We start from the raw sequence: 6,000 nt of genomic DNA, 5'->3' as shown, positions 1-6,000 counted from the left end.
CCACACCGTCCCTGTTCTTATATCCTTATACTCACAGCAGCAGTTGCCTTTCCTCCAACTTCCATCTGCACCCCACTTAAGATTACATTCTACTACTTCACGGATCCTGGTTTTACTGGGTCCTGATTCAAAGTAGCCTTGATAGTGGGTGCGTGGGAATGAAGAGTCCCTGTATTTTTTAAGAATCTGCACAACCTCACTGGAGTGCTCAAGACGTACAAAAACTTGTGCCTGACCTTCCCAGGGCAGAAGGAAATCAACAGAGTAAGTCCCATTACGATGATCCACAACCTCCCCGTACACACTCGCCTTCAAGAACAAAAGGAAAAGAACAAGTGTAATGCTGTTTGTTGTTTTCTTACAATAAAAAAGTATTATAAAATAATATATCATAAAAAACACACCTTTAGCTTTGAATTGAAAAGTTTTGCTTTGAAAAAATCTCCTCCATATCGTTTCAGGTTCTTGTTGTAGTCCCTGGCTGTGATAGTAACAGAGATCTTTTCTCCCACTTTGTAACTCTCTTTGAGTCCCACAATAGCGAAAGACGAGTGGACTGGACTTGTGCTCTGATTCAGATGAGTGATTTCTTGATCTGGACCAGGCCACTCAATAACCTTCTGTAGTCTTTCCCACTCCTCATCACTGATTCCCATGTCAGATGCGGATATTGTAGATGAATTGTTATTTCGAGGAACTGGTTTCGGTCTGGGGGGCTGGAATTGTTTTATGTGGATCCCACCATTCGTTGCCCATAGAGCCTGAGAGAGGACCAGAATAGAGTTACACCAAATTCCATTTTTACATGCAAATGTTTGCGTTTAACTTTATTTATTAAATCTGTGAACTTTATTGCATTACACTGCCGGGTCTGTAAACATTTAATGTAGCATGCCAAATGTGGCTCAGTTGTTCCTTATATGACAAGCCTGTCAACTACTTTAACATTGCATGTTAAAAAAATAATAATAATAATACAGCAATAAATATGTATATAGCAGTCAAAAAAATCATTTTTTTCCAGCCCAGGAAAGGTATTGTTTGGATTCCATTTCTACTACAACTTCACTTTGATCTCTTTGTCATTCTTTCATTTCAAATAATTTAAAAATAGCATTAATGTGTAACAAGACTTTATTTCAAGAGACTATTTTGAGAGGCAATATTAAGTGAATTCCAAAATCTAAACCGTAACAACAAAGTCTGAACTGTAACAAGAAAGGTTTTCAGACTTTATTTACTAAAAATGATAAAGAACACTGAGTTTGTTCTGGCCAAAATGTTTTTATCAATATGTAATAAATTTCGCTTTCGCCAACCTAGGGACGCCAATTAAGGTAGTGAATTTAACTTTCGCCAACCTAGGGAGGTGAAATAGGGTATTGACGGGTACTCATGTCACAGCCGACGTTATGATTCTTGGATCGCGTCAATTAATGTGTGGTTATGAGTACATCACATAAGAAAGACTGGTGGGATCTCTAACTTGTAGAACCTCTTCTGTATTATCAACACAAGGAAGACACAAGTTGTAATAAAATAAATTTTATTAACAAAAGATAGACACAAGTAATCAACAACTACTAAATGAATACCATGAATGAAAAAGGAATAAAGTGCATAAGATGCATAAAAAGCAAGTGATAATGTTGGGAGTTGCTATGTCAGAGCTACGTTATCTGGAAAGATAAACTATTGCTACTCTGAAACAAATAAGGTGAATAACCTTACTATGCATCAAACAAATACGTGCAAGATTTGTTATCAACTGCAATCAGCTATCTAATATCTAATGTAAATTAGAAAATCATATACTGATAATATACAACAATGCCAAGGTCTCTGGAAGAGGTTTGGAAGTGATATTTACGTTCACTGTGGTTGAGTGAGCAGTCCGGTGGCGGCGACTTCTTCCACTGGTTGTGCTGGAGCAGGAATCCGTTTCGACAGCCTTGAAGATGAAGCGCTGTAGGATGCCGATCTCCTGGAGCACCAAGGGTCCTAAGATCTGGAACACGCAGATGGTTCCCTGGAGTAGGTGCTGAAGGTTCTTAGCTTGGAACACGCAAGCAAAAGTACCTGAAGTGAAGGTTTGCTCGCCGGAGCTTAACCTTGTTGCAAATGTTTGTGTGTCTTCTGCCTCTCTGGGCTAGAGACTCAGAACTTGGTCAATCTGCTTTGTCTCTCTAGGATGGAGACTCAGGATGCTACATCAGTTGTTGTCTTGCTGGACGAAGACTCTGAACATAGATTGTCTCTTTCCTCGCAGGCTAGAGGCTCAGAACGTGGTCGTATCTGTTGCTGCCTCAAAAGCTGGAGACTTGGACTTGGTATCTGTTGTTGTCTCACCTTTGCAGGCTGGAGACTCAGAACGAAGGTTGTTCTGTTAGTGTCCTTCCTTTATGGGACTCAGACTCAGAAGGAAGGTGATCTGTTGCAGTCTTTTCTCTTTCGGAACTCAGACTCAGAACTGAGGTTGATCTGCTATCGTCTCACCAGATGGGAGACTCAGAACGAAGGTGATCTGTTTCTGTCTCATCCCTTACAGAACCGAGACTCAGAACGTTGTTGTTCTGTTACAGTCCTTTCCTTAACGGGCGGCAGACTCAGAATGTGTGTTTCCTCAACAGGCCGCAGACTCAGAACAAGAAGTGTCTTTTGGAAGGGTACCTTTATCCCTTTCCGATGAGGAGGAGATTGCAATTTGGCGCTTCTCCATTTCCATGCTGTGATTCACTGGTTCCATCAGAGTGAGGGGGCACGTGGCGGCCCACCCTTCTTTCCTCCTGTGAAATTTATTTGCATAGTCCAAACACAGGGTTAGAAAAATGTCACTAAAGTTTTATCGGTGCATTTATCACTTTCCAAACCATAACCAGAATGCATTTGGCAATGTTACGAACACATTAAGTCCAAACATGATGGGAAAAGATTGAACTGTCATGCATGCATTCATTTGTCCATTAACAGCTAAGTTTGTGTAAGATGTTGCACTGCACGTTGCTGTCACAAGGAATACTTATTTCTCTGAATAAGTATAAAATGTGTGTGTTGCAGTGTGCATCAAATTTAAGGTTTGAAAACAGTTATGAATGGATTTGGATGGATCTCCATGATCTCTCTTAGTTTCACCCACTGCTGCTGCATCTGGAGGTCCTGGGGAATTTTTATGATTGGTCACAGGCCAAACCATTAGGAATCAGTCTCAAGGTGGGTGAAGGGCATTTTTATATGAATATGCAATGCAATAGAATACTATATAAAATAAGGATTTTGCCTCATTCTGTGATGTGAAACCATGTCAGATCAAAAAAGGAAGTTATTTCAAACACTCGAATGATGTTATTAAATGAATTTGGAGCAACATCATGTCATTAAAATGTTCTCAGTTTGTAAACAGACCCAAACCCATGCAAAATCAATGCACGCTTTCTACGGAGGTAAATTTGAACGCACAGACTGATTTTTTTTTTTCTTACCTTCGACACATATGCCGCACTGTACAGCACTGGTTTGCGTTACTTTAGTTATGTAAGGTGTCTGCAGATTTAAGTTGCGCTGCACACACCGATCGGTGGATGACATCAAAGTACCGCAAGAGCGATTTGAAAGCATGCAGAGCCATCTGCACTCATCGAACACACCTAAAAATCCAACTGACAACCTCGTAGCGGCGGGGCCCTCCCCTTAAGGCGGGGCCCTAGGGAACCGCCTGTATCACCTGTTGGACGGGCCGGCACTGGCCGCAGGCTCATTTTGGCGCTACTTAGGCGCTACCTCTGAGTCCGACAACATGGAAAGCTTTAAGTAAAATGTCACGTGTTGTCATCTCGGAATTATGGAAATTATGACATGGCGTGAAGGCAGCATTAGACCACTTAACTTAGTGATTGTTATCAGGATGCAAAGAGACTTTCAACCAGTTTAACAACTAATATTCTTGAACCAAATCCTGCCTTTGTTACTGCTACTTAGCCTACATTCACCTTTTGCACCCTCTAAGTCTCTTTACTGTTACTGCTCTCATAAAAAAAAAACATTTACTTATCTTACATGTATAATTTTAAACCCATGTTTAATGTCTAACAAGAAAACAAACTAGGCAAATGTATTTAGTGAAAATTATAGCACTCCTTTTCCGTACTGTTTGGTGCACCGATTAAATCTGGGAAATTTAGAGAGACTGTGAGCAGTCAACACTAGCCTGTGTGCTAAATAGAAATAATTGCATTTTTTGTTTTTTTTTTGGTCATATTTAACCTACAAAAATTGTACGTGCATTCAGATTCTGCATTTGTTTGCTAATGATGCCTAAATTCAGATTTAGGAATTGAACTGGAATTTAAAATGCATTCTCAATTCAAATTGAGTTGAATGCCGTGCAGACTTCTTGTCTTAGGGGCAGAATTAATATGCATACTTATTTGGTCATTATTTTAACATCAGCTTTAAAATGTCTTACAAACTTACCAAGCAATATGATGTCCAAAGAAAACAAGCCAGTAGTAATACACATCGTCTTAACCTGCAGACTGATAATACATGGAAATAATCAAATTCCATGTATTTAAAACATGAAACTACTGAACCTTAATATGACAAATGTATTAATGTCCATAAACTATTGATTACCTGGTGCATTTGATTTCTCTGTAGATGGCGTGACCATGTCTGTTGTTCTGGAACACGATGACGAGTGTAACAGGAATATCAGCATATTTGTACAGTGAAAAAAATTCAGTGAATAGATATCACTAGAACATCTAGGCATAAAAACAGTTTTTTTTTTTTTTTTTTTTTTTTTTTTTTTTTTTTTTCCCCATGCCATCTTAAACAGCTGAAACATAAATCACTGTTCTGCAATTCATTTCTGTATTTTTTTTTCCATCTCTAATCGGCTCTTTCTCTAGTATTACACTCTTAAAAATAAAAGTGCTTCACAGGAGGTTCTTCAAGCGATGCCATAGAAGAACTATTTTTGGTTCCACAAATAACCATTCAGTAAAAGTCACTTTAAAGAACCATCTCTTTCTTACCTTTTTATAATCTGAAGAACCTTCTTTCGCCACAAAGAATCTTTCGTGAAACAGAAAGGTTCTTCAGATGTTAAATGTTCTTTATGGACCCATTTAAACAAAAAAGGTTCTTCTATAGCATCGTGAAGCCCCTTTATTTTTAAGATTATATTATACAAATACATATGCACATCTCTTTATTTATACAGATGTATATGAAGTAAATAATGCACAAATTTGTACATAAATCTTCTTTTCCAGATTCATACACATTATTAAGAACATATCGCTCTTCTTACAAATGTACAGGAATAGAATCTAAACAGTGTACAGTTCAAACCCTGAAAACCTAATGACTGTTTGCTCAATGTCAGTTATGTTATGTCCTGTATGTGAAAGAACAGATGAATAAGACTTACTTGTCCACAGGTGAACGATGCTGTCAGGTGTGTGGGACGAATCTGAAGCCTCAAATGTCGTCAGTATCAGTGTCTCAAGTATCTGGAGGCGGGGCTTAAACACAAACACGCCTCATGTTTTCCCTAGAAAGACCTCTGGATTAAGCTTTTATGGCATGAGAGATGTAGATTAAAGTCAGTTATTGGTACACTCATGGAAATGTTACCTAATTATCTGTCAGTCTCTCTCTCTCTCTGGCTTGCTGTCCGTGTATCCATCAGAAAAAGATAATTATATATAAAGGACATTTAAAATAGTTCATCAAACATTAACCCGTAGGCCTTCACTAGGGCAAACAGCATCATCTAAAAAATCGTGTTCACACAAATCATTTCAAGATCAACTCAGTTCCCCCCCTAGCTCAGTACATACAAAATCTTGTTCATATAAACTTTCAAAACAAACACTCATTTACAAAGACATACACACTCATACCCACACATGTACAACATAGAAATGAATTCAAATGCAAACACTTCCCTGTCTCCATGAAACAAGACGCCACCCTGGGGTCTCGGAAAAGAGA

General features: G+C 38.6%; 1 protein-coding gene and 1 long non-coding RNA gene across 2 annotated transcripts in view; one reads left to right on the top strand and one right to left on the bottom strand.

The window, feature by feature from the left end:
- The window catches only part of LOC127158076 (NXPE family member 3-like), a 62,683-nt gene that overhangs the window by 5,376 nt on the left and 51,307 nt on the right, over positions 1-6,000 (top strand). The window lies entirely within an intron of this gene.
- Positions 7-5,498, bottom strand: LOC127158085 (uncharacterized). Its single transcript, XR_007826061.1, has 6 exons — positions 5,435-5,498; positions 4,633-4,679; positions 4,471-4,532; positions 1,871-2,786; positions 405-761; positions 7-309 (listed from the first exon to the last, which is right to left on the bottom strand). It is a non-coding gene; the product is annotated as an uncharacterized LOC127158085 (long non-coding RNA).

This window comes from Labeo rohita, unplaced genomic scaffold, assembly GCF_022985175.1.
Source record: "Labeo rohita strain BAU-BD-2019 unplaced genomic scaffold, IGBB_LRoh.1.0 scaffold_133, whole genome shotgun sequence".
NCBI lineage: Eukaryota > Metazoa > Chordata > Actinopteri > Cypriniformes > Cyprinidae > Labeo > Labeo rohita.
Note: the sequence above shows the minus strand (reverse complement) of the source record. Positions and strands in the feature narration are given on the sequence as shown.